Source organism: Rattus norvegicus, chromosome 20 (genome assembly GCF_036323735.1).
Source record: "Rattus norvegicus strain BN/NHsdMcwi chromosome 20, GRCr8, whole genome shotgun sequence".
Taxonomy (NCBI): Eukaryota; Metazoa; Chordata; class Mammalia; order Rodentia; family Muridae; genus Rattus; species Rattus norvegicus.
This window is the reverse complement of record NC_086038.1, coordinates 51,505,231-51,512,172: the sequence shown is the minus strand read 5'-3', so window position 1 is coordinate 51,512,172 and position 6,942 is coordinate 51,505,231. Positions and strand designations below refer to the sequence as shown.

The 6,942-nt window shown below is 39.0% G+C and overlaps 1 long non-coding RNA gene across 3 annotated transcripts in view; it reads right to left on the bottom strand.

Moving 5' to 3' along the window:
- Positions 1-2,964: 2,964 nt before the first annotated feature.
- LOC120098847 (uncharacterized) overlaps positions 2,965-6,942 on the bottom strand; it is a 51,654-nt gene continuing 47,676 nt past the window's right edge. For 2 of the 3 annotated variants that reach the window (XR_010060925.1, XR_005497489.2), the window contains one exon: positions 2,965-5,522. This is a non-coding gene — a long non-coding RNA (uncharacterized LOC120098847). The remainder of the gene's footprint in view (positions 5,523-6,942) is intronic. The other variant, XR_010060926.1, reaches the window with a different exon arrangement.

Genomic DNA, 6,942 nt, shown 5'->3' with positions numbered 1-6,942 from the left:
ATTTAATAATCTTGAATTCGTTTAGGACTGTCATTTTTATTCTTAACCTTCTTAATTACAAGCCATATTTTTATGAGTTTCCAGTCTGTGTTTTAAAGCACACCTACATGCATTTAATGCACACGATTCAGCAGCCTTTCCTCCTATTCAATTATTAAGAGCATTTTATTTTAATTTGCAAAATAATGATACTTTGGTTAAGGATAAACAAGGTGTTGTAAATAAGGACCAGAGTTCTTACAGCATTTGAAGTGTGGGAAAAAGGAAGTGAGCTAAAGTGCTTTATTAACTATACTCACATGTCATCATCAGCTCCGGCAACATCTTAAAAGGAATTTTTAACCAGCTTTGCTATTACTGTAATCTGCTACAAAGTAATCTTTGGTGAAATTCTTTCTAGCAGCGAAGCGTGATTGTGTAAGCCATTAGAAGTCATGAAAGAGGAGCTCGTGGGGAATATTCTAACAGGAATTCCTCAATGCCTGCAACTTGTTGTCCTTTCTAAATCACCATTAACTTCTAAAACGCTACAAATTTTCCAACCTACTCTGAAAGCATCAATCAGGAATCTTTGAGAGACAAGAATGAGCCATCCTCTGAGGAATTTCAGACTAGAAAATGTAATGTTGTTTGTGTGATGAATATGACACAGAAAGGAGGCTTATATATTAATTGATTTGATTCCAGAACAACATAATGCGTAATGCATAATGGCAGTAGTAGGAACTTACACTGTGTTCAAGTTATCCAGAAGGGCCATAACTTCATCCCTTTCGTCTCTGCCTCAGTCCTGACTAAATGCTGCCTTTCTGTGCACCAAGAGAATGTCATGTACACAGTAACGAGATAGCTAAGGCCTGCCTTAACCCTACCTGTTCAAGAGAGCAAAACACTTCATTTAATTCTTTCAGCTAAGATTTCCATGCTGTCTTCAGTGTTTAGGTTTTTTTGTTCTGTTTTCTTTTGGTTTTTTTGTTTGTTTTTCGTTTGTTTGTTTGTTTGTTGTTTTTAAGAGACAGAGTCTTATACTGCCCAGGCCATTTTCCAGCTCAATCTCATGAACGCCCACCTCTCTGGCAGGTGTACACATTCTAATTAGGGAATAGAGTACAGTTGGAATCATTTACTACAGAAATCTCACCCATATAAGAAAGTATGCTGTGATCCATGTCACTTCATTTCCTCAGTCTTTTGAAAATGACGATCATTTCCTTCTTCCTTATACAGTATGTCCCTTCCAGATTTTGGCATGTGTCCTATTTAATTTGAGAAAACGGTAATCAGGCCAATTTCCCCCTCCCCCAGAGGAACCATATCTCATCATTTTGCCTCTGACAATTAGAGTTTCACTTCAGTCTAAATGACATTTTCTTATAGAAATCAAACTGTGTTGGAATAAAACAATTATCTAAGACATGATACCCCTGCATCCTACCTAGCCTTAATGTCCATGCCAACAAGCCAAAACGAGCACCAGTGTCCTGGGCCTCAACAATCATGGTTATTCGATTTCTTGGTTGTTCTGTGAAGAGCATTTCTAATCTTAGACTCTGAATTAAGTCTCACTTTCTCCACTACCCCATGGATGAAAACCCATGATACTTTGTACCTACCTGCACATGGACTCAAACACTTACACATAAAACTGACACACTTCTCTCTCCTTTCCTACTGTCTTCTAGAAATCTATGTCGGCCTTACATTTGTTAAACATTTTGCCTGAAAAAAAAAACCTTACCTCCCGTAAATTCCTACTTACCGAATGATTTGAATGCTCTAACTATGGTATACACAGATGATAACACTTAAGTTCAGAGATATGAACGGCACAAGTTTTCGAATTCTCTTGGAAATTCAATACCTCTAAAACAATAAAATGTGAATTTTTTAAAAATACAAGTAAAAATTCTTTTAACACTTGAGGCTATTATTTCATTTTTCAAAATTCAATTTCAATGCATGCCTACGAAAATCGGAATGCATCTTCATAATGAATCCTAAAATAGGTTAAACGTAATGCTGATCCTAAACTACCTTATTAGCATATTGCCATAGCCAAGCAAATGGTGATTAGGTATTAAATGATTTATATTCCACCAAATGCAGTAGTTGTGGACTGTTTTAAAATAAAAGCAATTTTCCAACAAATGTCACCAGAATCTGAAAGAATTAAAGAATGAAGCTCAACCTCCTTCCTTCAGTGAGCCCGGAGTTTGGCTCTCTGCTTTTAAGTGAAACACCTCAAGGATCTGCTACACTGAGAAGCATTTCTAGGTCATTGCACGTGGGGACAGGAACTGACTTAAAGAAGCTTCACGGTGTATTTGGGAAGTGTAGTCAAATCTTCTGTGCTCTGATTGTTGTGACAAACACATGCATAAGCGTTTCTCAAAAACCTCAAAACTGTCAGAGAGAGTGAGCTTTACTTCATTTAAATGGATGGATAAGGGAACAGGTTAAACCTGAAGAGTGTAGGCCACATCCCCTAAATGAAGTTAAACTATTTTTGATGATGTGTGGTGGGTTATAAACATTCCATATAGATAAATCGAAACGAATCTGTATCCTTTGCAGAATTATAAAATAATCCATGTATTATACACAGTCCTCATGTTAGGACAAAGCATCTATGTTCGTAGTACTGTGACTGTGAGGTATATACTTCAATACTAAATTTATTTATTTTTAGTTTACTGATATTCTTAATATTAATAACACTAAAGTTATAGAAAATATACTACTTTTAATGACTAAAATCTTTGTTTCACTAATATGACAACGTCCCTGAACTAATCACTTCATGCCTTTCCAATGCCCAACATATAATAAAGACAATATTTCATCAATATTTCTTTGTAAAACCATTTCATAATTTAAATACATACAAATTAAAATATATACTTCTCAATCTATAGGAATTGTGTCATATATCCAATGCTTTCCTTAAAATTACAAATGGAAGAGTTTATATCAGAAATGTAAGCCCAATTTATTGGAGTTAGAATGTTGCATTAGACTGGATAGAAGTTACATTTTACTTTGATATGGCTTATTGGCTTGTATTTTTAAATTCCTCTGTAACAACTCCTTCCTGGGATCTATCACCATCTTCGAAGGTTTTGAGCCTGATGTCTTAGCAAAGGTTTAAACTCTGTCAATCATTCAGCAATCAGGTTGCCACTGCTTGGAAAAGCTTTAACTGAAAATAAGTCATAAATCAAGAGAAAGACTCCCAGAAGATGGAAAGATAAGTCTAAACCAAGGAAGATTGATCTTGATTCTGTTTTCTGTTAGTTTTTTTTTTAACTGTAACACTACTTATTCTCTCTTCCCCAATTTAGCTGAAATTCATTACAATAACAGTCAGCTATACAGAATGGAATATTTCCCAGAGAGTGACAGGGATTTCAATCTTTTAAAATCACATTTCCTAAGGACATAGGACTTCCTTCTGTGCACTGTCTGCTTTTGGAATTAGGCAACAGGTAGGTCAACTCCTTCAGCTGATTGGAAAGCTGAAAGTATTCACCCTCTGCCCCAATCTCAGACCCACGTTGCTTTCTCCAAATGTATATCCTTCAAATAAATTAAACCTGTAAGAGTTGGAGAAGCAGTCTCAGCCTGATAAAAGGCAGCGGTAGTGACTGCATGGTGTCCATTCTGTAAATTCCTCAGCCCCATACACTGTTCTCAGGAGTTCGGCTGAGGTCTTTGCTAGAGACTCTCATAATTTCTTTTCAATACAGAGACACCACAGAATTGTTACCGTAATACAGAAAGGTTCTTCACAGTCACTCAGAGAGGGTAAGGATCCATCACGGCAAATCGTATTTACTGTCTTCTGAGTACCAGACTGCAATAGGCACTAGACGCCTCAGAGAGCAGAACATGTTACACGGCCCATTTTCCATCCTACCTTTGAAATAATTGGCTGATTCTAATAAACGTTCCTCTTTTTTTTAATCTCACGATGTCGCTTTTCTTTTTCCTCCTTGACCCGCTGTGCGCAGTCTTTGTTGTGAGCCCACATCTGTGTATGCTGACATTTCCTTCCCTGTAAGGTGTCAAATAGAGGGTTTGTTTCTTCTTTTTTTCCCTGGGTGATTTAATGCATTTACTTTGCCTTCACTTGCATCAATAGAGAGACAATACACTCAATGATTCAGCTTTTCTTAGAATCTTTGAATATTCAAGGAGACAAGACCCTCAAACAGTGATCGAAATTGAAACTACTCTTGAAAATCCTCACAGTTGTCTCCTGAGAAAACAATTCCTGGAAATGATGAGGCCAATTTTATTTTCTTGAAAACTATGTGAGATATCTGGCTTGTATTTGGGATCTGTGCTATAGGGAACACAACCTGTTGTAATGTAGTAAGATGGTATAGTCTCACCAACCAGGCAGCATACACTGGCTGAGATGAGGCCCCCAACACATGTATAGCAAAGGACTGGGTTCAGTCAGAGAAGATACATTTAACCCTCAAGAGACTGGAGGCCCCAGAAGCTTAGAGGTCTGGCGGGGTGGGTGGGGTGGGAACATCCTTGTGGAGACAGGGGTACAGGGAGAAGTGTGGGCGAGGGGAGGGCAGGGAGGAGGTATGGGATGCGGAACTCTGAGGGGAGTAAAATCTGGAGTGTAAAAATTAATTAACTAATTAATTAATTTTAATTCAAAGATGATATAATCTTAAATATCAAAAGGGTGGTTTACTAGGAAAGAAGGTCAGATCTGAGGCTGAGTTAGAGTCAGTGGATTCACCTGTACAGCCTGCTGTCATCTGGGTCATTTGCTGGAGAACAGGCAGATTCCCAAACTATTTAAACTGGTATGTACTTTGTGTGTGTGTGTGTGTGTGTGTGTGTGTGTGTGTGTGTGTGTGTGTGTGTGTACCTGTGTGTGCACTCACGTATACATGTGGACATGTGTGTTACACACACATGCATGCCTACTTGAGTGTGTATCTGTGTCTGCAAATGCATTCTTGAGTGTATTTTTGTACATATGTGTATGAATGCATGTGCATGAGTGTCTGTGTGTGTGTGTGTGTGAGCGTGTGCATGCTCACTCATATGTCATAAAGCAATATTATCTTCAACATAAGCCTTTGGTTACGTTTCCAGAGTTTTTGACCCACTCACAAGAACACTTAAGAGCCATTTGAAGTAACATGGGGTCGCTGCAAGTAGTTGGTAATCATTAGCAGCATGAATGAATCTGAAGAAACTAAATCGTCTGTGAAGGAGTACTGAGCTTCTGAGCATATCTATGAGGGACTAAGGCTTAGTTAATTTACATGAGAAGACCCACGCCCAAAGTTGAAGGGACCATTTCGTGGGCCAGGATTCTGGACTGTTTAAAATGGAGAAAACATGCAGAGCTGTAGAATGCAATATCTTTTTCAACTGCAGATGTGATGTGACCAGCGCTTTATGATCCTATTTTCTTGACTTTCCATCATTAAGCTGTAAACCAATGGGAACCCTTTCTTCCTCAGGTTGTCTTTGCCAAAGGTATTCAACTGCAGAAACAGAAAATGAAACCAGATAGCATCAAAACCTGAAGACTGATTAATTGGTTTTTTTTTCCTCCATCTTTATTAACTTGGGTATTTCTTATTTACATTTCGATTGTTATTCCCTTTCCTGGTTTCCAGGCAAACATCCCCCTAACCCCTCTCCTTCTCTATGGGTGTTCCCCTCCCCATCCTCCCCCCATTACCGCCCTCCCCTCAACAATCACATTCACTGGGGGTTCAGTCTTGGCAGGACCAAGGGCTTCCCCTTCCACTGGTGATCTTACTAGGCTATTCATTGCTATGAGGTTGGAGCCCAGGGTCAGTCCATGTATAGTCTTTGGGTAGTGGCTTAGTCCCTGAAAGCTCTGGTTGGTTGGCATTGTTGTTCATATGGGGTCTCAAGCACCTTCAAGCTCTTTCAGTCCTTTTTCTGATTCCTTCCACTGGGGTCCCGTTCTCAGTTCAGTGGTTTAATGATGGCATTCGCCTATGTATTTGCTGTATTCTGGCTGTGTCTCTCAGGAGAGATCTACATCCGGTTCCTGTTGGCCTGCACTTCTTTGCTTCATCCATCTTGTCTAATTGGGTGGCTGTATATGTATGGGCCACATGTGGGGCAGGCTCTGAATGGGTGTTCCTTCTGCCTCTGTTCTAAACTTTGCCTCCCTATTCCCTGCCCAGGGTATTCTTGTTCCCTTTTAGAACCTTTTCCAATTCAATAAGAGCCACATATTTCTATTACCTATTGAGGAAAAGAAAATTATAATGTTTTATTCTTTCCTATTTGGTTTAAAATTTATTAAAACCATTCACAAGTGTAAGACTACTTCTGTCTCTAAAATGTATTTGGGATCTGTTCTCACTTGTCCATCTGCGCCTGGTGACTCCAATCCAAGCCAGGACATTTGCTCTCCATGTTTACAAATGTGCCCACTAGGGATCACAGACACGGACACCCAGACTCCTCATTGACTGCATGAAAGAAAGAATATTTTAAGCATTTGTTTGCTTCTTGTGTGTGTGTGTGTGTGTGTGTGTGTGTGTGTGTGTGTGTGTGTGTGTGTGTGTGTCTGTGTCTGTGTCTGTGTCTGTGTGTCTGTGTGTCTCTGTGACATGGCACAAATGAGGACAAGTTCTTTCCCTCTATCATTTGGGACCAAAGGGAAGAACTCAGGACATCAGGTTTGGGACCAAGCACCTATAGCCTCTAAACGAACCATCTTGCCAGCCCAAGAATAATCATTTTAAGACATAAATTAGATTATGCAAAAGTTCTGCTTGAAAGCCTCAATAATAAAATCGACTCTTAGCCTTAAGAAACCTCTGCTCTCTGACCATTTATTTATATTGAAGAACATTTCAGATTATTTATGGCTATATGACCATTCCTTCTGATAGCCACATGTCCATCACTGCCTGAATT